Raw genomic sequence first — 22,753 nt, forward strand, 5'->3', positions numbered from 1 at the left:
CCGTCTGGCCCGACGCCAGGGACGTCCCGACGCACTGCCCCGCGCCCTATCCCGGCCCGGGTTTGCGCGCGGCGCAACGAAGCCCCGCCCCTTAGCGCCGGGCGCAGCGCGGCGGCGCAGTTCCGGGAGCAGCGTCTGGCGCCGCCGGCGCGGGCGTTGTGCTGCGCAGGCGCGGCACGCGGCCGCTGGCCCGCCCCCTCGCGGGCGTCGCAGAGAGCGGTGACCTCTGTGCAGAGTTGGGCGCGGCCCAGCCCGCGCCCGGGTGCCCCCGCCCCGCCCTCGGGCCGGTCCGTTCCCGCCCCGTCCGTGCTCGCCTTGCGCCGCGAGGCCGTAGGCGGCTGCAGTCACCCCGATCGCGGGGACGGCGCCCGTAGTGGTCGCCTGGGCAGGTGCTCCTGGCGCCCCAGTAACATCCCTGCGGCCTCCCGTGTCACCCCGGGCGGCGGGGGCTCCGGAGGCTGATCCCACCTGCCCTCCCGGGGTGACGACCCCCGGCTGAGAAGACGGACAGACAGACACTGACGTCAGACAGAGACCGGCATCGGACAGAATGCTCTTCGCCCGGGAAGGGTGGCCGCGGGGAGCGGGTGCTAGGTGGGCGGGAGGACAAGCCTTGGGGCCCCGGGTGTTAGGGGCCTGCCCCACGCCCTCCCCGGCAGGGCCCCCAGCGCCTCGTTCCTCCGTCGCCGCGTGCGCTCGCTCTCCCTCGGCATCCCGGACTTTCCGCCCCCAGTGCCGCCCGGTGGAAGCCCCTGAAGGCAAGGACCTCGCCTGTCGCGCTGACAAAGGGCTCTCGGTGCCTTGGGCATAAGGAGACTCCGGGGTTCCTCGGGGTTCCTCGCTGATCATCAGTGATTACTTGTGGAATGAGCGAATTAATGAGCCGTCTAGTTTGTCCGTCCGAGGTCCGCTCGGCTGCAGCCCCCGAGGGCGAGGCCCCTGTCGGACTTGCTCGATGGTCCCCGCATAGCGATGCGCCTGCATAGTAACGGTCGCTGCACAAACGGCCGAATGACTGGACAGCGAGGGGGCAGAGGACATGGATGGCGCGCGGGCACACCCGCCGACGAGCCTTGCTGCGTGGACAAGCTCCCTGGCCCCGCTCAGGATAACCCCCCCCCCCCCCCAGGTCTACAACCCTGTCCCCCCAACAGAAGATCCGACACTGAAGGACGGCTGGGGAGGAAAGCCTTCGCCTCTGGTTCCTTAGAAGCCAGCTGGAGGCACTGCCTCGTGTGCTTAGCTCATCTGTTAACAACGGAAGCCGGGTTCACTTAGGAGGGAGGGTAATTAAAAAAAGTAGCTGAAGTTCTTTATATAGAAAAACAGAAGTCCCATTAGGCAGGAAATAATATGGTCGGGTAGTTGCTAACTGCGATCTGTGGTGCCTGGGACTGAAAAGGCGCGACAGCACTTAGAGCGACGTCTTGGTGGCGGCGCTCGGGGGCAGGTGACGCTCTAAGGCCGCTGACCGGGCCGCAGCCTTGGTGACGACGCGGAGTGGGTATTTCTGGGGGGACACCGTTTCCGAAACCACCCTGGCCCTCCGTGAAGCCGCTCCCCATTCGGGCTTCCTCCTCGGTCCATTTTGAAGACTGTTATTCTGCCTGCTTGCCGCTCCCCGCCCCCGTTCAAGATTTCTGTTTTTTTGTTTTTTTTTTTCTTTTAAATTGTGAAAAGTAAATGACACCTATCTCCAACCCATACGGTATCAGTCCATTTTACTTCCTGGATCTGGAGTGATGGGGCTGGGGGCACGGAGCATCTTTTCTGTGTGTTCCAAGGGGAACTAATCCCACCTCGGACTGGAATTTGGAGAACAAGACCTTCGTGCGCGGTATCTCCTGGAGACTCAGAAACACCCAAAAGAATCATATGAATGGTTTTTAGATACCAAAGCGTTGTTATCAGTGACATCCCTCTCACAGGAACAGGGAAGTCATTATCAGGTCATTAACTTGAAGTTAATTAGGTGACTGGTTCTTACACCCTTGTTCCTGCAAAGACAGGAGTTCCCCAGATCCCCACGCCCTTCCCTGGGGACAGGGAGGGAAGAACGCAGGGGTGGCTCCTACCTGCCAGGACCTTGGCATCTGGCTGAGGAGCCAGAACCCAATCAGGGTGTGGCTGGAAGATGCTTAAAGTGAAGGTTCCCCAGGGGTTTAGAGTACAGAGACCTGTGACGGACCTGCCACCCGTCGGTGCATGGCGACCGGCAGAGCGTCTCCCTGGACCACAGCGAAGCCTTTGGCTGAAGAGCTGAGACCTGGGGCCGGTAAGTGAGAACACACAGCAGCACCAATAGCAGACGGCCCACGAGAACAGGACCCAGGGACAGGCCTCGCAGGAGAAGTGGACCAAGTCCTGCGCTCTCGCATCCGCTGGGACCCGGCCCCTTTTATTTCCCAACTTTGGTCACCTACACAGCGCCCCCACAAATCCCTCTATCTTCATACCGCCTGTTCCACGATTGCTTAATTTTTGGGGTCAGTTTCTTTACAAATACACTTTAAATAAAACTTGACGTCACTACTGTCAATGGAAAATCGGTATTTTCCCCTGAGGGTTGGTAAAACAGTAAGCTCCCTACCATCTTTTAGCTCCTAGTAGCTGATGTCTGACTTGGAGTCTCTCCCAGCTTTGGGGCTCCGTTTGCCTCCTACCCGTTGTCTTCAGATTCCAAACCCAGCTTTTCCTCAACCTTTCAGCAGTGACCTTTATCTCTGAGTTCACTGTGAACGTCAGCTTTCCTCCTCTGCTCTTTGAAATGTCTCGTATTCTCATTAACACGCTCCATTTTTCTTCTGGACTCAGAGAACGTACTCTTCCTCCTTCCCAGTCATTTTGCCTTTGCTCCCTTCATTTATTCATTCAACAAACAGCCACGACCGCCTATTCTGGGCCATCCCTGTTCCGGAGGACCAACACTGTGCTGATGTCCTCAACCAGGGTGATTTCCTCCAGGGGATGTCGGGCAATGTTGTGAGTCACTGACCAAATAACTAAGTGCGGGCGAGGACCACCCCCCCCAAGACTGACCAAGTCATTGGATGTTTCTGCAAAGATCTTTGTCACGACGATTGGGCTGGGAAATCCAAACATGTGCAGCGCTTTCTGCAGGTTGGTGGGAAAATGTTGGCAAAAACCAGCACTTGGGCCATTCGAGGTAATAAGGGTTTGCACAGAGTTGCAGTTTAACCTAATTTTGTGTGTGAGTATATATATATGTATATGTATCTCTCATACTAGATAAGAGAGGTCATAATATATACATATCACTACATACGTGTGTGTGTGTAAATAAACTCGCCATCATCATTTTATATTCTATCAGGATGAAGTCTCAGCCACGATTTTTGTTTTTCATTGTTTACTGTTGGTTTTACGTGGGTTCATTGGGCTTCCTGGTCACCAATTATACACGAAACATGAGGGCTTTCTTAGACCCCAAGAGCTGGGACTGCATAGGAAGGTCAGTGAGGAGAAAGATTCGTAAGGACTGAGGGTGAGAAGCAGCCAGGGCAGAGGTGGAAGGGGAGGAGGGGACCAGAAGCCCCCTGGTGGATCCCTGCACACACTCACCTTTCTATCAGGTCCCCAGTAACCCTTACAAAGCGGGGAGCCAGAGTCTGCGTGGCTGCAGAATGAGCCAGAGAGAAGGGACCTGCGTGACTCAAACCCAGGACATCAACATCCCACAGTGTCTCCTGTCTGGGCTGCTCCACTAGCCGGGGAAGGAGAGACCAGAAGGCGGAGGAGCTCAGAGACCACCTGGGACCTCAGCCCTGGAGCCCACCCCTTGTCTCTGCCAAGGGGACCTCCCATCTCAGGGATCTCATGTTACTTCTAATTGTTCCCATTAGTGATGGATGATTATGCGTAATTGTCCAGAATTTCCTATCTATTTGATTCCCACATCTCCTTTTTCTGTTTACCTAAGTATCTAACCCAGTTATCCCCAAATTCCTGGCATAAGAAATGAATCTCTTCTCCTGGGAGGACTTCGCCTATTCCAGTAATTCCTCATCCTGAGAAATTAAGGGTAATTTCTTAAAGCTAAACCAATTTGTCTTATTAGCAGCCTTCCTATAAGAGGTAGTCTGTATCAAAATAGGCCCCAGTTTCGCTCCATGCTAAAAGCTTTTGCCACGAACGACTCCCTCACACGCACTCTCAGGCACGAGGGTATACAAGCTAGCCACAGATTCTCACCAGGACAATAAAAATGCCATCCTTGTCCATGTGTCCTGAGCCAAACAGCTTTGCAATCCCTTAGTTCACATTCGTTAATATATTTTTTTGGTCCCTGTGACCACACCAGATATTGAAGGGTGGGGGGGGGAGGCGGTGTAACAATCTGCACTGAGGCTCATCCCTTTTCTTTTTTTAAGTATATTTTATTGATTATGCTATTACAGTTGTCCCAGTTTTCTCCCCTTTGCTCCCCTCTGCCTGGTACCTCCCTCCCCTCCAGCAGTCCGCCTTCCCTCCTTAGTTCATGTCCATGGGTCGCCCATGTAAGTTCTTTGGCTTCACCCTTTCCTATGTTATTCTTAACTGCCCCCTGTCTGTTTTGTACCAACTGATTATGCTTCTTAGTCCCTGCACCATTTCCCCGTTTCTCCCCCTCACCCCTCCCAGCTGATAACCCTCCAAATGATCCCCACACCTATGATTCTGTTCCTGTTCTAGTTGTTTTCTTAGTTTGTTGTTTTCTTTTTTTTAGATTCATTTGTTGATAGTTATGAGTTTGTTGTAATTTTACAGTTCATAGTTATGATGTTTTTTTCTTAAATGTGTCCCTTTGACATTTCATATAATAATGGCTTGGTGATGATGAACTCCTTTAGCTTTACCTTGTCCGGGAAGCACTTTACCTGCCCTTCCATTCTAAATGATAACTTTGCTGGATAGAGGAATCTTGGTTGTACGTCCTTGCTTTTCATCACTTTGAATACTTCTTGCCATTCCCTTCTTGCCTGCAAAGTTTCTTTTGAGAAATCAGCTGATAGTCTTATAGGCACCTCTTTATAGGTAACTCTGCTTTTCTCTTGCTGCTTTTAAAATTCTCTCTTTATCTTTCACCTTTGGCATTTTAATGATGATGCGTCTTGGTGTGGTCCTTTTCAGATCTACCTTGTTTGGGACTCTCTGTGCTTCCTGGACTTGTATGTCTATTTCCTTTGCCAAATTTGGGGAGTTTTCCTTCATTATTTTTTCACATAAGTTTTCAATTTCTTGCTCTTCCTCTTCTCCTTCTGGTGCCCCTATGATTTGGATGTTGGCATGTTTAAAGTTGTCCCAGAGGTTCCTAAGCTTCTCCTCATTGTTTTCAATTTTTGCTTCCTCATTCTGTACTGGTTGACTTTATTTGTTCCTTATGTTCCAAATAGTTGACCTGAATTCCAGTTTCCTTCCCTTAACCATTTGTTTTGTGTGGATTTTCCTTCGTTTCATTTAGCATAGCCTTCACTTCTTCCCTTATGTGTTTGCCGTACTTTAGCATATCTGTCAAGCCTGTGAGCATCTTTATCACCAGTGTTTTGAACTCTGTGCCTGTTAGGTTGGCTATGTCCTCATCTGTTAGGTTGGCTATTTTCTCGTCACTTAGTTCTCCCACTGGAACCTTAGTCCGTTGCCCCTTTGGGCCATACCTCTCTGTCTCCTCATCTTGACAGGCTCCTGTGTTTATTTTCCTCTGTGCCTTAGCTAGAGCTGTCACACCTGTTACATTATAAGAGGCGGAGTCTTAGGGATTCGTCAGCACAGGGTGACCCGTTTCACCACGTTGTGGAGCTGTGTGTGGGGGAGGGTCCGAGAGGAAACAATGACGCTTGCCCAGCACTCACCTCTTTTCCAGGCACCTCTCCCACTTCCGTATGGGACTGGCACCCCTCTGGCTGTTGTTTTGGCTGTCGTTCCCAGAGTGGATGGGTCTGAGGACATTCTAGGACCCTGGGGGCCCTTTAAACAAGCGGACGCTGCTGAGAGACCGGCAGTTTCTGCCTCCGCCCCAACCCCCAAGGGTCTGCACAGTCAGAAGCAATGAGGCTTGATTTTCCCCGGCGATGAGCTCTGAGCTGCGCAGTCTGGCCTGGAACTGGGCTCACTCCCCAGGTGTCCCTCCTGGCTTTTATAACGTGTGACTGCCCTTTCTGATGGCCGGCCACAACCACTGCCTTGCTGCCACTGCTGCCACATGGTGACCTGTCCACGCCTGCGCCCTGGCTCCGCCCCTCCGCTGGCGTCCCGGAGCGGGCAGAGAGGGCGGGGTGTGCCCGCAGCTCAAACTGGCTTCACTTGAGAGAACAGCTGTTTGCTGGGTCCTGAGGCTGAAAAAGCAGCGCCGAGCCGTATGTCCTGAGTACATCAGCGCGTGGCCCTATTGGAAAACGTGCCTGAATGACTGAGTAGGAAATACTCAGCCAGCCTGGCATGTTGCTTTGCTTGTAGGCAGCGAGCTTGACGTCAAAACGTACCCAAGTCCACCGTGCCCCTCCCGCTTCCATTTCTCATCAGCAAACGGCCAATGCAGGTGCTGGAACCACCTGGGAAGAGAGGAAAGGAAGACATTGTCTTTTCCCTTTTTTTAAAAAGTATTATTATTATTATTATTTAGATTTTATTTATCCATTGTTAGAGAGAGGGGAAGGGAAGGAGAAAGAGGGGGAGAAAAGTCAATGTGTGGCTGCCTCTCATGGGCTCCCAACTGCGGACCTGGCCTGCAACCCAGGCCTGTGCCCTGACTGGGAATCGAACCGGCGACACTTTGGTTCACAGGCCGGCACTCAATCCACTGAGCCACACCAGCCAGGGCGGAAGACATTTTCTTAAGGGCTACGACTGCACAGCGAAGCGTTGGTTCTAACCGAAATCATGCCCTTCTCTGGATCGTGTGTTTCTTTAAACAATGAGGGAAATGGTTGGGTAGTTGCAGGCTGATGTATCACGATGCAGCCGGAGGTTCCAAACTCTGAGACACCCAGCAGCTGGGGAAACAGAGGCACCAGGACCACAGGTTGATGATCTTTTGAACCCAGTGAAGGAAGACGATGCCTACAAGTCCAGGCTTCTTCCTCCGTTGACTCGTCTGTGCCCTGAGAGTAACAGTGCAGAGAAAGTCCGTGGTAAGAGGTCATTTCGGCAGCTTCTCACTTCCGAGGGCATTGAATACATCTCTGAAAAAGACTGAAACCCTCGGATAGCTTCAGTGATTATTTACATCGGCCAGCTGGTATCTTAGCACAGATACATTCAGCTATCGACACGTTTAATGGGATTACTCAGTGCAGATCATTGGTTATACATCTATTAAAAATATACTTTGGTTAATTCTGATTTAGTTAAAAAGCTAATATAAAAATCTTTTCAGTGTTATTTAAAATTAATTGAAAAATACAAAAGTCAATAGCTTTCTTTCATATCAACAATGATGGCTTATAAGCAATAATGGGAAATTTTCATTTAAAATAACCTCACATATAAGTACCCGGGTGTAAGTCTTAACAAGAGGTGCAGAGGACCTTGGTACAGAGAATCATAACGTTTTTCAGAAGAATGTAACAGGGACTTGACCGCAGGAAGAGGCACATGCCCCCGGGCAGGACAGTCAGATTTTCCACGCTGTCAGTTCTTCCCAAGCGGGAAGAATTAATTGAATTCCAACCCAAATCCCAATAGGATGCTTTTGGAACTTGACAGAATGATTCTAATATTTATTTGGAAGAATAAAGAGGTGAGAATAGCCAAGAAAGTTTTGAAAAGGCAAAGAAAAAACGTGGTCTACCAGATATTACAACATATTCTCCAGCGACAGTAGCTAGAACAGTGTGATACTGGGCAAAAATGGGTAGCGAGAAATAGTGAGCCTTAAAATTAACCTTAGCGTGTATGATGTTTTAGCATTTGACGTAAACCAGCGCTTCAAATCCAAGGGGAAGGCTAGATTGGTAGGTAAGTGGTGATGGAACAGTTGGTTAAGTATTTGGAAAAAAACCAGAAAGTTGTATGACCTCAGACTATACATCTACATCCATTCTAGATTAACTAAAGAGGTCAATATTAAAAATCTAACTATTTATCGCTTCTCGGCCTTTTGGCTAAGATCAAGTGTAAAAATCTAACTATTTATACAGGTTCATCTCCATAAATTGTACTGAGTCACCAATATAGAAAACATTAAAACAAGACTAAAAAGAAAATATATGAAAATACTTGCCACAAATATGACGGATTAATTTTCTTAATATATAAAAAGACAATTATAAAAATTTTCTATATTAAGGCCATGCATGTGTCCCCAGACCGAGTTCTTTCCCTGGGTCTGGTTTTATAAATGTTGGTGATAAAACAAAACAAAACGAAACAAAAACAAAAACAAAAAATAAAATTAAAAAGACAGGTAAATGATTAAAACTCCACCAAAACCCTTTCAGAAATAGAAACATCATTAACAGACAATCTGTGGGAAAAGCGGGAATGGTTCATGTGATAAAAATGCTCAGCTGTACTGGGGATCCAGTGAAAGCAAATGAACAGTACCCCACTTTGGTCTGTTTAATTAGCAGTGATTAAAACACAGCTCTCACTCAGAGCTGGTGAACCAGTCACTTTCATTTGCTGTCTGTTGAAAGTGTTCATGGATCCAATCTTTCCGGAGAGCAATTTAGTGATATCTGTTCAGGGGCCTTAAACATTCCCCTTTGTCCTTGTGATTCCTGGTCAGGAATCTGCTGTAACAAAGTAGTTACAGCTTGGGACAAAGAGATGGCAGAATTGCTGGTAATAATGTAACACTGGAAAAACTAAAAGGTTCCAAAGATGATTTACTGATTGGATCATGAAGGAACGGTAGTCTTTCAAGGAGAGGGAAGGGGAAGGGGAAGGAGGGAATTCTAGGGGAAATGGGGAGCCTGGGGGAAGTTGGGGTTCAGTGTGGCCCATTTGGAGACTGGAGTGTGCCTTGTCAAGGTTGATGTGAAGCATATAGAAGGAGGAGGAAGGGGTGAGCTTCCAAAGCAGATTTATCTGGGCTTAAGTCAGCAGGGGTGCACTGGTGCTGGAAATTCTAATATTAATGAAGAATGATACTTGTTTATTAACCTATGGTCTTAAAGTCCTGTTTACTATTTCCTTGGTGCCCCTCTTCTTTGCTCAAAAACCATGATAATTTTTCATTTCTTCCACACAGATAACCCATAGTGGGTAAATAGTGCCTTAAAATCACCAGTTGCAAAACTGAGTTTTAAAAAGTGTTAATTTAATAGTGTTATTTATTATCAGTTGTTTAAAGTAAGTGTGACATTTTAAAGAAATTAGTGTTACATAAAAGATAGTTTAAATTGTGCTTATTATTCATACAGGACAGATTTCCCATCAGAATCGGGGAGAAAGTACTGAAAAAAAAAAATGGAGGTGATATTTCATTGGTCCATGTAGACACTAATATTATAATTGGAACAAGAGTAATAGTAACCTTAAGAAAAAGAGCACCTCATAAATCATTCTTTAAAGAGAAGGAATTTGCTATTGGAACATTATTTTCTCAAAGTTTTCCCATGAGACAGAATTAATAAAATGCTATGGTTTATTGAAATTTCAAAAAAAATAAAAAAATAAAAAAAAGAACCCCCAAACTGGAGTTGTATAGAAGAGTAGAGGGGAAAGTAAATTGAGGTTTGTATATAGTATTTTTTTGGTACAAAAAGAAACTTGAAGGTCATATTTAAAAATTGAAGATAAGAGCTGAAATATTGTGCTAGAATAAGAAGTCTTGAGATTAAACCGTTAAAAAATAGGAATCAGCATTTGACAGAAGACAAATGAACAGTCACAGAATTCAAGAAAGCACAACCTGAGCAGGAACAGAGAGCTACTTGCATGTGTGCGGTGGGGGTGCGTGTGGAAATGTGGAGGGGTCTAAGTTTTATTAGACAATGCTGTGCTCTTTTGGGGTGCAGACACAGGAATCACAGGGGGTCTCTCCCTTTCAGTTTCTTTAAAATGTTTTCACAGTGGCTTAAAACAACGGAAAGTATCAGCTATAAGAATGATCATGGAAGTAAGTCAAATTCAGTAAAAAGTTTTAAAACTTTTGTAGGAGGAAAAATAATGAAACTGAAATAAAAACACCATGTGTTTTTAAAGATGCTCAAAAGCGATTGTAAAAGATATTTCCACATTGTGCTGTTCGTGAATAACGTACTTATAAAAAGTCACAGAGACAACCTAAAATTATTTTTCCACAAAGAGACAGCAATGGTAATAAATACAGGAAAGCAAAGGTCGCAATAATAATATCAATTAATTCAAGACATATTAAGTGAAATAAGTGGGTAGTTACACAAAGATAAACAATACATACTTAGGATATAATAACTGTAAATTTACATGCGCCAAATAACACAGCAACAAAACACAAAGCAAAGAATGTATTAACTTCAAGTGAAAACGAACACAAATTCAGTTATACAGGGTATTAAATTCTTTACAATCAAAACCACAGCCAATAAAGTCAACAGAGTTCTGTGGTCTACAAATGAGATATAATTTCTTAGAATAACTCAAAGGGCGCTTACAGATTTTACCACTTGCCAGTTTACATAAAATTAAATAAATAAACTCCACCAGAGCTTTCACAAGCCCCATTGTAACCGAAATTCAACTGAAAGTTGAAATTAAGACTTAAGAGTAAACAGACAAAATTTCAAGTTATGCCGATATTTTAAAATAATCTTCTAAAGAACAACTGGGACAATGAAAACAATCAAAAACTCAATAAAAGGCAACTTAGAAAATACCAATACTAATATTAATATACATATCCAAGTAAAGCTTAGAGAAAATATCAATAAAAGCTTAAATATTTTATTGTCAAAATTAAAAAATAAAGTAAATAAATTATTCAACTCAATATCTTAGCAAAGAAAAGACATAACGTAAGAAATAAAAAGATAAAGTCATAAGTTGGAAAGAATAAATTAAAATATACAAGAGCAAATGCTGGTTTCTTGAAACTTTGACAATATAACCAAATTCTGAGACCTAACCAAGAAAAACCCCAAAACATATAAAAACAGAAATTAGAAAAGAGATAGAAACTCTTTTGAAATAAAAACTATAAGAAAGAATATCTCTTAGTATGCCACTGTATTTGTAATTCTCAAAGAAATGGGTAATTTCATAAAAAAATAAAAATTTCTAAAATTGATGCAAGACAAAGAAAATCTTTAGAGACTGATGGAAGGAAGAAATCAGAAGTCATCAAAGAACTATTCCAATATCAATAAAAAGGTTCTGAATCAGAGTAAATTTTTAAAATATTTTAAGAAATAGGTTATACCATGTTACAAAAAGTTTTCCTGACACAGAAATATTTAATACATTTCTGATAAGGATGAACACCCCAAACAACTAGTCAATGTCATATAGATGGGGAAATCTTAAATAAAATCCATCGAAAGAGCACTGCATTATAAAGTAAAATATATCCCTGAAATGCAAGGATGGTTCATTGCAAAGCCTTATATGATGTTAATAAATTAAATAAAAATCTCTATATGGTTATTTCCATAGATATTAAAAAAGTAATTTGAAAAAATTCAACACATATTCCAACTACACATTGATTTTTAAAAAAGACTAGAAGTATACTTTATTAATATATTATGAAAAACATTTTTTGAAATCAGGAGACAATGAAAAAACCTAGAGACATTTCTTCAAAAGCAGAATGGAATTAAAGTGCTGCCTTAACTTGATATAGTCTTGGGATGTCTGTTCAATAAATTAAGAAGCAAAATTAAGACATATGAAGAACACATATCGAGCCCATAGAGACAAAATATTCCATTTCAGGTGCTAGGAAGTGTAAATGTACTACAAAAGTTGTGAGATATTAAGGAATGTCTAAATCAACAGCATTCTTAAAGACCAGGATTAGCATTTTATTTAGTTATAACAAGAAAGAACTTATGACAAGAAAATTCATTATAAGTTTATTAGGAATAAACAAGGGATAGTGTATGAAAAATAATGCAAAACTTACGAGGCGGTCCAAAGGCAGACAGAAGAGGCCGTGCTCTAGAAGAGAAGAAATACCCTGAGGGTGCGCATTCCCCCCAAGTCCAACGCACATCCCTAGAAGACGTCACACAGAACGAATGAATGGAAACACCCGAAGTCAATAACCATGATACTCCTTAGGAAAGAATGGCCATAGGAAGATATAAACAAGCGGAAGAGGTGGATTTACCGCGAAGCTAATGAAGCTCCAGCTTCCCTCTCCTCACCATGTGGACCCTCCCGAGGTCCCGGGAGGACTTCTAGCACTGTGTTCACTTATGACCGTGTGTTTTTGTAAAATTTGCAAACGTTAATCTATTTTCTTTATGAGCCCTGCCCCCTCAAAGATTTAATTCTACCACACCAGTTACAAAATTATGTTATAAATCTACAATAATTCCAAAGGTTACCAAAAAAAAAAAAAAAAGAAAGAAAAAGAAAAAGAAAGGAAAAAAGGAAAAAAGAAACAAAACCAAATCTCACCCCCAAAGAACCAAAACAATGGAAAAACAAAACAAAACAGCCAAACAAGAAAAGGTTACCAAGTGGCATAGAGAAATCAATCGACAGAATAGAAAAATAGCCAGAATTAAATCCATTGATATGAAAAGTTTAACTATATGAGAAAGTGTCACTGAAAGGGGCTGGAAGAATGAATAATTTAGTATCTGGTATTGGGTAACAATAGCCTGGGTGACGTCTGAGACGTTAACAACAGCCTGGTTTGGGTGTGAGAGCAGATGCTGGCCGTTCCCTCCGGGGGCCACTGGACAGGCGGCTGTGACACAGCCCAGCCGTGGCTTGAATCGGGAAGTCGGGGAACTCACATTAGAGCTCTGTGTCACACTGGACGGGACCTCAGATGGGTCGGTTCCTTAGACGTAAGATATTGGATTCTCACCAGGCGTTTGGAGGGGTGATGCAGCTTTCTAAGGACTGAACCAAACATCTGACCCTCCGTACACCACTTTTATAAAGTGACAATGAGCAAACTCAAGAAGGAAGCAACTGTCTGGGGAAAAAACATGGGAATGAAATAGGACAGAAGGTTAGTATTTAAAGAAGAAGCTAGTTCAGTGTATACCAGTAAAATGGGAAGTCCAATCAATAAATAGACGAAGTTCATAAGCAGGCAAGGTACAAACGAACAGAGACTCGGCCAGCGTGAAAGCGTGTTGGGCTGGCGTCTGAAATGGCAATGCTGAGCCAGGGAAAGGGAACACTGAAATGCTGAGCAGGACCGAGACCGCAACGGGTGCCGTCAGAACAGTCCAGGGCTGCACTGACTTTGAACGAGATGACGCCTGTTTGCTGACACGGCTGTCGTGGCGCTGAAAACTGGGTCTGTTATAGGTAATAATCTCCCTTTGAACAGGAAACAGAAGGAATATATACTGGCGATATTAACAATAGGATAATAAAAATGTTTCTGCCTCTTCCTTCACAGTCCCACATTTGAGAAAAAAAAAGCAGAGGGTTATTAATACCTAAAGAGGATGCGGTGTCTTGAGTTGGAAAGTCTAGGTTTGAATCCTGGTTTTAATACTTTCAACCTGAAAGACCCCAGGAAAGCTGTTTAAGTTCTCTCTGCCCCTCAGTTTCCTCACTTGCAAAGTTGGGGTTCTCCTCTGTTCCTCAGAGGGTTCCAGAGAGAGCTAAAGGCACCCCTGTGCGTACACAGTGCAAAGGCGCTTTGTGTCTCTGTCCGTGGGCTTCCATTTTCTCATCTGTCACGCGGGGGTTATAATACCTGCCTCACGAGCTTGCTGCGATATTGAAATCTGACATTAACGTTCATTCATTCATTCATTCCTTCGGCCAGCGGGGTCCGTGGGTACAGAGTGCTGTGACCACACGCAGGCACGGGCCACACTGGAGTGAGCGAGGCAAGCCCCGCTGGGCATTCCGTGCCCAACTAGAGCTGAGTTCTGGGACGGGTGTGTCTCAGGGTCCTCAGGTCACAGGTCTCGACAAAGGCAGACGTGCTGGTGTTAGTTAGAGGGTCTGACTGTCTAGGGGAGGCCACACGTCACGCCCCTCAAAGGAGACCTCATGTCTGCATTCCCTTTCCGGGCCCATGGCACAGAAGAGGGATCCAGTGTAACACTCCATCCTTGGGAAGGCTGGATGGAAGCATGTGGAAGCGTTTCCAGGAGGCTCATGGGTCTAAATGAATATTCTGAAGTCACCTCAATGTCCAGCGCACGAGGAGTGACCAAGAAAATGGTGTCATCATCACGCAGCGGAAGACTTCGCAGCGATTAAAATGGTAAATTATGAGGCTCATGGGAGACGGAAAACTATCAGATGAACTATTCCGTGGGGAGCAAAGGCAGAATCTAAAACTGCGTATACTTCACCGTGACAACTGCGTATATGTCCAAAGTGAAAGCAGCTATTGACAAATGGACTTTTATTATGGTAGGGGGATTCTGGGTGAATTTTAAAAATCCCCTTAGTGATTGGAAAATACTATGTTAGCAATAAAATGACAATAACCACGAGAAAGGGAACGGCTGCCGTGCAGAGAGAAAAAACAGGCAATTTTCTTTAAGTTTTTGTTGAAGCATATGTAACTTATGAAGAGTTAAGTTATACGTGCTTAAGTTCCACCCAAATCAATCAATTTGTAGAACAATTAAAAATAGGAGATTTTAAAGGGGAAGAAGAATCTGGGTGGAAAACTAACCTCAGAGACATTATTTTGCATAAAGACTCCCCTGGGTCCCGAATGGGAAGAAGGTAAGATGTTAGAACGTAGGAAACCAGCAGAGAAGCTTGAGCCGCGTTAAGATGGAGTTCTGAAGTTGACAGATTTTCCAAGGCTAACAATCTGAGCAGGCTTTCCCCGCTTTCCCACTAAAAGCCCCAAATGGAAGCAAATTACTTTGCACAACGGCAGATCTGACCACGCCAGCACCGTTGCGTATGCTCAGGTGCGGGGCAAACGAGGCGACACGGAACGAGGCACAGCGCAGCCCGAGTCAGGGTTCTGGCCCCCTCCAAGGTGGGGCCAGCCAAGGACCAGCCAAGAAGCGATTTGCAAACAGGGAGCCTGGGCCTGGCGTTGCTCCCCGCCTCCCTCCCTCCTTTGCTTTCCTCCAAAGCGCAATCCACATTTCAGGACTCCCCTCACAGCCCTCTGAACTCCCAGCCCACAGACTCCAACGTCTTCTGCAAGTTCACCGTGTTTTTTCCTCCGTGGGTGATTTATCCGGAGTGTGGCGGGGCTGTCTTATCTTCCTCTCTCTTCCCAGACTCTCAGACTGCTTCAGCGCATCCTCACCTCTCCAGAGACCTGAGACAGGCACCGAGCTGGAGGCGGGTCGGAGCAAGGCCTGTGTGGGTGTTGGGTGACTGCTCTGGTGACCGGATGAGTCACCGCGTTGGAGGGGAGTGACGGTGAGGCTCCTGGAGTCCTGACGTCAGGCCCGAAGCCGGTCTTTAAAAGTCGTGGGGTGCCTCTGTGCATCAAAATAATTAAATGGGGGGTGGTGGTAAATGCAGGATGGAGGCTTGTATCGCTTTGTAAATGTAATTCCTAGCGGCCCCAGGACGAACCAAAGTGACCCCTTGAACTAGACTCCCAAGTACTCTCAGTACTCAGAAACTCGTCAGAGCTGCTCGGAGGGACCTGCCCGGTCCGTACAAGAGCAACTGAAGGAAATGATCAGGGCGTAGTGACCGGTGAGGGCTGCTGGTCCCTGCTCCCGGTCACGATTCCCTCTCCCAGGGCAGGAGCCCGGGCGGGTGGGGAGACTGGTTTCTGCTTTGGGACAAACAACACGTCTCTGGTGGGTCCTTCCTGACAGGGAGTAACTCAGGGCTGGGAGTCCAGCCCAGATCCGGGTGCTGGGTCCTTGGGTGTCGCTGGGGCTGGCAGGGGTGAGCCCAGAGAAAAACGGGGCTTTCTGGTTATATAACGCACCTGGCCGGGGCCAGCCCGGGCTGCCTAATTCATACGTGCGGCTTCAACCTGACCTGAGCAGAACCAGCTTTAATGAACATACTTGCTTTTTCTCCTTTGGACGGAAAACAGAAATATGTTAGTGAGGGGCTCCAAATGCCACCTTTCCAGGAAGTCCTCATGAAGTCTCTGTGACGAGGGGGTACGTTCTTTCGTGGCTGATAGATGGCAAGCATCTAATCACAGAAATCATATTTAAACATTCCCAAAGCAGGACACACAGCTGACATTTAATAAATACCAAATAACTATTCGGATCACATCAGTAGTTCTAAATTCAAACCAATTCCGTAATATTAATAATAAAAATAATCACCTGCGGAAATTAGGTTTTTTTGTTTTCTTTCGGTGATTCACGAGCTTGCGGGAATAAGTGTAAAAATAAGATTCACCTCCTGAATAAAAATGTTCTATTTATAAGAACCAAGCAAGGCCAATAATTAAACAGCGCACTTCTTCAAAGTATAGTTCTTAATCTTAGTCTTTTTATAAAATCAGCTCTAATTTTTTAAAATGATAAATAGTGCAGGAAGCTGGAGAGCCTATTTAAAAAAAATAAAAGTAATCTGAATAACTCAGGAACAAGAACAAACAAGCTCATTCCAGTGTCTGCTGTTGGAATGTATATGCTATCAGGCTGTTGCCATAGATTGAGAGAAGAAAGCGGCATGGATATTTTTCCTGGTTTGTTTCCTGTACATTTTATCCATATGCCACAGCAGCAACGTAGACTTAACTGTCCTAGTGGCAAAGAGACCCAGCAGATCAACAGGTTTCATTTCTTCCCGTTGCACTGAGCGCTGTCAGCGAGTTGCAAGGAGGGACAGACAGCCAAAGTGCCATTTTGTGCTGAGCAGGGTGGTAATAATTCATATCAAGAAAGCCCAGCGAGGTGTTTCTGAAAAAAATCCAGCCACAGAGGGTGGCGCCGGTACGTGAAGGATTGCAAAAGGGTAAGAGGAGGAGCCGTGAAAGACGTCTGGTGGCTTTAAGTACTTTTTAAAGAAAATTTATGTGGCTATCAAGAATGGCAAAGCATCTGACTATTTAACTGGACATGATGACTCTGAATTCTCCAGTTACCACCAAGTTAATGTATCCTGGTCTGGGGGGATGAAAGAGAGAGTCGCACTTTTAGATGAATGCGCGTGGCTTCTCGGAGGGAAGTCACAGTCTGTCACCCTGCAGAGGAGCCGGTCACTGCTCTTCCCTTCTATAAGGACTCGGAAGCGCAGATTTGTACTAAATAGGGCCGTTATTATACTGAACCGATATGGAGTCTGCCGTGACTCAGAACGGTTTAAAAACGAGATGTTTTTAAGAACCGCCTTTCAGTGTTTCTCAGCTATTCTGAATAGTTCATGTTCTATATTAGATGAAAAATTTCAACTCTTAAGTTCGCTAGAGGGTAACAAGGCTATGAACTTAGGGTAAAGAAGCTGCATCTCCCACCAGTACGAAAGAGTAGCACTTTTACCTTTACGATGATACAATACTAACCAGAAATGTTTTCCAAGGCCTGCCTGAGAAGAAGCTAACCTAGTCCAGAAACTGCCACGTGCTGTCCGCCATGTCTGGCGTGTAAGTAAACACTACCTGATGTAAGAAGGAACAGGATGCGCAACGGCTCAGCACATAGCTCCAGGAATCACTAGAAGACACGGAAGTTATCCAGGTATTGGAGAGGCTCAAAAGGGTCTTCAAAAATCACGATGATTGACAGGCTAAGGAAAATAGGGACGAATCTGCCCTGGCTGGTGTGGCTCGGGGGATTGAGTGCCGGCCGGCGAACCACAGTGTCGCTGGTTCGATTCCCAGTCAGGGCACATGCCTGGGTTGCAGGCCGGGTTCCCCGTTGGGGGTGTGCGAGAGGGCACCACACATTCGTGTTTCTCTCCCTCTCTTCCTCTCTCCCTTTCCCTTTCTAAAAATAAATAAATAAAATATTTTAAAAAAATAAAAATAAATGAAAATAGGGACGAATGGGGCCAAACGGATGGAAGAATGAAGTTTTTAAAAACGAACAGAAGTAAATCAAAAAGCTTACAGTACTCTGACCGTGATCCCCGGCATGCTCTTGAGAGCGGGGGTCATGGAGTCCTCCGGGTTTTGCTCCCCATCTGAGGTATGATGCCATGAAGGGTCTCTGTGGCTGTCCCTTTAGGATCTGGGCACTCCACTCTGTAAATCATACCTCAATAAAAAAAAAAAAAATAAAAAAAGGCCAAGAAAACACGTTTCTCAGGAGACATTTTTATTTGGACATGAAACTGTTCCAAAAGCATGCAACCCCTATCTGCACCTTTAAAAATGCTGGGTTGCCCCATCTTATCCCGTTTTATTGGCTGAGAACTGTGATCCGGGACCCCGGCGGTCCCCCTAAATTACTGAAATGGGCTACAAATGGAACAGGAGGCGACTGATTGGAAACCCCAAAGATGATGTGAAATTATTGTGATCCTGACTCCGGCCTCAGCGCGATGCCAAACGCTGATCCAGGCTGGCTCTTCAGTGAGCCGGGGGTGGGTGGGCTCACCCAGATGCGTCACAAGCCTCACTGGCAGTCTGCGCTGCTCCCTGAGTCGGCCTTCGTTCTCCCAGTTGTCTTGAAAAATGGGAGGAAGGGGCCGGGCGGAGGGTGTCAGCGTGTGACGGTCTGACCTGACCTCCGGGACGGGAGCCCAGACCGGGGCTGCCTCTGTCTCCCACGCCTGACACCCAGGAAGCAAAGAAACTGATCATGCACCGCTGTCATTAGAGACCCGGACAGGACACCAAACTTGCAAAGCACGGCTTCCTGTCCATTCTAGACACCGCTGCCCGGGGGGCTGCATTCGGGGGGGGGGGGGAAGGTGGGGACCGGAGGCGGGGACTTACGTCCCTGGCGCTCAACAGCGTTTCCATTTTCTGGGCATTCAGAGCTTTCTGGGACTGAGATGCCCTTCTTTTTTATTTATTTTGTTTATTATTCATCTTAATTTTAAAAAATTTATTCTTTTTTTATTAAACTTCTTTTCTTTTTCCATTAAAATTTTTTTCACTTTTTTATTACTTTTTAAAAACTGTTGTTCTATTACAGGTGTCCCGTTTCCCCCCGTTGCTCTCCCCTGCCCCGCCCACAGCCGCCCTCTCCCACAGACAGTCCCCTCCCCGGTGCCCGTGGCCGTGGCTCATTTACACTAGTGCCTTGACTTGGCCCTTCGGTTTCTTTGCCCCCGTCTCTCCCTCCCCCTCCCCTTTGGTCACTGTCAGTGTGTCCCTTGTTTCCATGCCTCTGGGTCTATTATGCTCGTTTGTTTGTTTGGTTCATTAGGCTCCTGTATTAGGTGGATCGTGGGGTATATACCAAGCCAGGCGGTGGAAGACAAGTACCGTGAGTCTCCATCTTAGGGCCGAGGGGCTCCTGCAGGCCCGGGGTGCCGCCTCTCTCGACAGCTTGGCCGCAGCGGTAACATTCCTCCTTCCCGGCCCGCCGCAGGCACACTCGGGAGGGTGCAGAGAGCCTTTGGGAAGAATGTCACCGATGCTCTGAATCACGGAGGGTGGATGATTGAGAAACAAGGGTTTTGTAGGTGATCCAGGTGGGACAAGGTGATTAGCCCTAAACCAGTGTGTCCTCATCACAAGGGGTCCCTTGGGGACAGACATATCCACTGAGAGAAGCCATGTGAAGACGGAGGCGGAGATGGGAGCGATGCTTCTGGAACAAGCCAAGGAACGCCAAGGACTGCTGGCCAGGCCCGGGAAGCCGGGCCGGCGACCTGAACTGGGTCCCGCCCTCACGTCTTCAGAGGGCGGGCGGCCCTGCCAGCACCTTGGTCTGGCACTTCTAGCCCCCAGAACTGGGGGACGACAGACTTCTGCTGTTGAAGCCCCCCAGCTTGCGGAGCTGTCCCACGGGAGCCCTGCAAAAACACAGGAACATGCACCCCCGCAGGGTGCTCACGCCCTTTTCAGATCACTGGCCTCTTCATTTCAACAAACGCCCCCAGCTATTCCCTCCCTTTCGTCTAGGGTCCCCGGGGGTGACCCCCGGGAGCGTCCCGGCCCCAGTGTGGTGGCCGCTGCTCAGCCATGGCTCCCGGCCCCTGCTCCCCCCCAGCTCCCCGCGTGTGACACGCTCTTTGCTTTTCCCCACGAACAAATGAATCAAGGCCTGTCAGTTCAACTCCCACCTGAACCAACTTCCCATAGCCTCCTGCTCAGCGTCATAATTTTTACAAAGAGGCTTGCTTTCGAAAGATCAGGCAGGAATGACTGTGACTTTCTTTCTACCAACTTTCACCGGTGGGTGTGTGAGCAGAATCCCTGCTGCGGGGACCTTTCGGCTGTTCACTTCTGTACCCAAATAATCTAACAAGGAGCTGAGTGTTTGGGGCTCCCTTTCAAAACATCTTAAGGAGGCAAACCTGCTTGCAAAAGAGGTTTCAGTTAAAATATTGGATGAAAGCAAATTACCCTCGTGCATGCACAATACAGCCTCCCGACCCACGCTGCACAGTTAGTTGCTTACAGCTTTCAAACATGCCTGTGTCACCCGTGAAGGCCACGCCGCACCGGTATCAGCAGTAATGGGGGACACGTGGCGCGCCTTGATGTGCGTGGAAGATGGCTCCGGGGTGATTACTGACCGCAGCCTCGGGGCTTGGGGGTTCTTCTGTAAACGATGTGATTTATACACGTGGGGTCGTACTTTGTTTCAGGGCTCAGCAATTGCAAAGAAAAAAAAAAACAAAAAACCGTCCAATTTATCGTCCCAGGAAACATTTACCGAGAGCCTTCTACGTGCCCAGTTCTAATTCTGGGGCCACGGGGAGGAAACCTGCTGAGACGTAAACTCCGACCTCAGTGAATTGATGGGATTCATTTTTAGCCTGCTCGCAAAGATTAGAAAATTATACAGGGGCGGGCGAAACGGAGGGAGAGGCGTAGTGGCCCTGCCAACGTCCCCAGCAGACGGGAGCCCTCGCGGCGCCTCCGCAGCGCGTGGCCGGGCCGGGCGGAGCGGGCCGAGACGGGACTCCGTGGGGCCCACGGGGCGGCCCTGGGAGCGGGCACCGTGGGACCGAGGGTCAGGCTCCCGGCTGCGCCCCCGGCTTCCTGAGGGCGGGCGCCGAGCTGCGTCCCGCCGCTGCAGCTGGGCACCGGCTCCATCCTGCTGACTGGGGGATTCACGACACTGGGACGCCTGACAAAATAAAAAGCGACAGCGCTGGGATGTATGGGAAGTCCCCAGCACATAAATGGGCTATATCCTCAGAGGTTATTTATGAGGTTTTGGGACACAGCACTCATTTCTCACAGAAAATATGATAAACAGCGGTCTGCTTCCTGCCACGGTCAATCATGGACCTCATTTATCACCTAATGTAAAGGGGAGATGTATTTACAATGACAGAGGAAGCAGAAGGAACAATGTCGTTACAAAGGAGCCACATTTAATGAGGTCGTGATCCCCAAGACCTGTTGGGGGCCATTGGAAGGGCCTCTTGGGCTCGCTCCATGGGCGGGGGGTGGGGGGCTGCATTCCATGTTGATTCAGGAAGAGAGAATAAAGGAGAAAACTGATACCGTCCAGGAAAGCTGGGGTGGGGGCTCCGGGGCAATTAGGAAGGGTGGCTGGTGGGAGCACCAGGTCACGGGGGGCCTGCTTCCTCCAGATCTGCCCCTGGCCCCCGCCTGGCAGGGACCCAAACGCAGCCCAGGCGTGCTGAGGCAGAAAAGGGGGCCGGGGCGGGGCTGGGTCAGCGCTCTGGGCTCTGCCTCAGCCCGTGTTAGTCTGCCTCTCTGTGCTCACAGTTGGGGCACAAATGGCCGCCGGCCTCTGGGGGGCCTTAGCTGCCACCCCAGCAGGTAGGTGACAGGGCGAAGCCGGGTCAGGCCCTGCGGCTCCAAGAAAAAAATCCATCGTGCCACCCTGTATTTAAGATAGTGATATTTTTGTTCCCCGTGATTTCTTTTTTGCATTTATTTTTATGGGAAAAGATATTGCACGAATGTATTCTTTACATGGCGTCCTGAGGTTTTGGAGTTCAGTTATCACCACTGTTCAGGTTCAGACTTGAACAGAAGTGTAGGCAAAAGGTCACCCCACTAATCACGGCAAGGTCTGGGGGGCTCCCAACCCCGTTCTTCCTCCCTGACAGCGCAAGGTGTCCCCACGGGTCCGCGTCTGCCCGAGGCTGGCACGGGTCCCAGCACAGAACAATGCTTCATAAGTGTTTCCTGACCCAACTGAAGGATAATGTCTTTTTCTCTGATTTCGCTAAGTAGCTTCTTCCAAACAGGATGTTTTCAGGTTTTGAGGGCTTTCTTGCTTTTTGGTCACTGAGGACCTCCTCTCCTGTGCTGCTTTACGTTCCTAACTTTGCAGAAAACAGGGCACCGATGAAATCTCACGGCAGGCTGCCGAGGACATGGGACCGCTGTTTAAATGTCTTTCTCGGGGAGGTTGGTGAGAAAGGCCAGGGCGGGGGAAGAGGCGCTTAGGAAACGCACTTCGCAGGCCAGGGAGCAGGCGTAGGTTTGCCAAGGGGCCACGATGAGGGTCCCACCCTGCCTGCCTTACGTTGTGGGCCGTAGGAAGCATGGGACAGAGCTCACGAGCTGGTGACAACAATGACCTGTAGACACTAGCTGTAAACATGTCACTTGGTGATCTAGATCAGCTCAGATCAGTTCAGGAATACGCTGCTGAAAAAATGGTCTTCTTTCCCTCATGCC

General features: G+C 47.4%; 1 non-coding gene across 1 annotated transcript; it reads left to right on the top strand.

The window, feature by feature from the left end:
* Window positions 1-8,204: 8,204 nt before the first annotated feature.
* On the top strand, window positions 8,205-8,350 carry LOC150003768 (small nucleolar RNA SNORA72). Its single transcript, XR_016512805.1, has one exon. It is a non-coding gene; the product is annotated as a small nucleolar RNA SNORA72 (small nucleolar RNA).
* Window positions 8,351-22,753: the final 14,403 nt, after the last annotated feature.

Source organism: Furipterus horrens, unplaced genomic scaffold (assembly GCF_987537825.1).
Source record: "Furipterus horrens unplaced genomic scaffold, mFurHor1.1.pri manual_scaffold_8, whole genome shotgun sequence".
Lineage (NCBI taxonomy): Eukaryota > Metazoa > Chordata > Mammalia > Chiroptera > Furipteridae > Furipterus > Furipterus horrens.